At 48.6% G+C, this 2,096-nt stretch overlaps 1 protein-coding gene across 1 annotated transcript in view; it reads left to right on the plus strand.

The window, feature by feature from the left end:
- Positions 1-1,091: 1,091 nt before the first annotated feature.
- Positions 1,092-2,096, plus strand: part of TACC2 (transforming, acidic coiled-coil containing protein 2) — a 43,617-nt gene continuing 42,612 nt past the window's right edge. Inside the window, exon 1 of the mRNA XM_010140174.1 lies at positions 1,092-1,243. The gene's annotated coding sequence lies outside the window, so the exon portion shown is untranslated. The remainder of the gene's footprint in view (positions 1,244-2,096) is intronic.

Here is a 2,096-nt window from a genome sequence, read left to right on the forward strand (position 1 = left end):
TTCAGCCCCGTCCTTCAGGAAACTGTCATATTGGATTCACTTTATTCCAGACCAGCAGTGAAAATCTGCATCTGACCAACAGAAATGGTTATTGCACGGCTATTGAATGTATGTTCAGTGCACACTGGATATGACATTGCTGTTACTGCATTCCTCGCTCTCAAAAAAAAAAAAAAAGGCTTTAAGAAGAAATGTTTAAAATTTGGTCTCAGTTTGGTTTCAGAACAAATAAGACCTACAGTTTTCAGACCCAGAAGGACAGTTTCCTAAGGCTGTACTCCTGTAAGAGCAAACGCTGTGTCCTTGTATGGTTTAGATCTGCACTTACTGTTTATGTCATCCATCAGTTTGGACAGTTGCTGCCTTTCAAGCTCGCATTTAATTTGAATCGCTTCATTCTGGGTGCTGCTGTTCCCCTGCTGGGCCAGCACCCACCCAGTGAGGTCCCTACGGTGTCTGTGAGCACGTGGTGCTAGGAATGGGTTATTGCTAGTGCCGGCACTCCGTGCACCTCACAGGTTGTCTACCTTGGGTAACAGAGCCGTACGCTTACTGTTTGAAAAGGGCTATGGTAAAATTCTGCTAAAAATAAAAGGTGTTTCTGTAGGAGCAGGATGCTCAGGGATATGCTGCACCTCAGGTATCTCTGTGTCTGCTTTCTCTCTTAGATGGGTTTTTTGATGAAGAGATGAAATCTCTTGAAGAACCCTTTTATTTGTTTGGTTTTAGTTGATTTAGGTACGGCTGTGCCAAGGAGACTCTCAGAGGTTAACACGGGGGTGTCAGTGGAGGTGCGTGTGCTTGAACCACCTTCACACTGAAAGCAGGCTTTGCAGGACGGGTTTATTTCCAAGTGTGCATTTGGGACGTAACACAAGGGACGTAAATACTTCAGTATGGAGAAGACCATAGCCATGATACCCTGCTCTGGAAACCCTACGCCGTGTGAAATCTCCTTTGGGAAGGGCAGAGTCCACCTGAGAGCGGAGGTCTCTGCCATCCGCTCAAAGCCCTGCCTTTCCACGTACAACCTGCTAACACGAACCTTTCCTCTGCTCACTCATCTCTCGTTTGATTTTCACCAGGAGCTCTGACTCTGAAGAAGCGTTTGAGACCCCGGAGTCCACTACACCGGTAAAGGCACCACCTTCACCTCCGCAGCAGCACCCCGAAGCAGCGGCAGCAGTTGTAACAGACATAGCGGAACAAGAAACAACCGCCCCAGTGCCCGTGGAAGACACAGGTGAGGAGCGTGTGGTGAGCGGGGCAGGTCACGGGTGAGGCTGCAGGGAGGGTTTGTGTAAGGCAGGCAAGGGAGTGGTGCTAATTGAATGTCTTCTGGAAGACTGGTTAGTGTGTGCTGGGCATTATCCGTGCTGGGAGGAAAAATCCCGTCACCTCCTGGAGTAAAGCGTTGGAGAATCTGTCCATAACACTTGTCAAATATTAAAGAGGAGCTTTCTAGAAAAGACCTGTCTTGCTTTCAAATCAAACTTTGTTCTGTAGGATCTCTACCGAGTCAGGTGAGTAGACAAAGGAGGTGTGAGGTGCAGGTGCTGATACCTGGGTGAGCTCTGCCAACTGTGACAATTAGTAAATTATGTTATTTTCAAATGTACTGTCACCCGAAAGAGGAGACGAACAAAAGACCTGTTAGAACAACAGAAACATTGGTATGAACCTGGGGGAGTACGTGTGGATGTCTGTGTACGCACATATCAGTTGGTACCTACTGGGGAAATAACCTTCAAAGAGGGAATATTGTGTTTAAAAAAAGAGAGAAATCCTCCCCCCTCCAAAGTGCTCTTTGTTCTCCGAACTGAGCAGTGGAACAGGAGGCAGTGGAAGGCGTTCCATGAGCTGAAGCAGCTTTGCCTGGGCTGTCAGATGGCAGCTCAGCAGCTGGAGGCTGAGTTCCCCGTTACGCCGTCGTCTTTCCCTTCTGAAAGTCGTCGTCTCCATCACCTGGCTGAACGGTATCAGGGAGTTTACTCTCGGCAGATTAAAGCTGGCGTGTGTTTCCTTCGGGGGATGTCCTCCGCTGCCAGGCAGGTGGTGAAGTTTCCACTTCCACTCCAGGAGGAGCTGTGTTCAGC

This window comes from Buceros rhinoceros, unplaced genomic scaffold (assembly GCF_000710305.1).
Source record: "Buceros rhinoceros silvestris isolate BGI_N320 unplaced genomic scaffold, ASM71030v1 scaffold9647, whole genome shotgun sequence".
NCBI lineage: Eukaryota > Metazoa > Chordata > Aves > Bucerotiformes > Bucerotidae > Buceros > Buceros rhinoceros.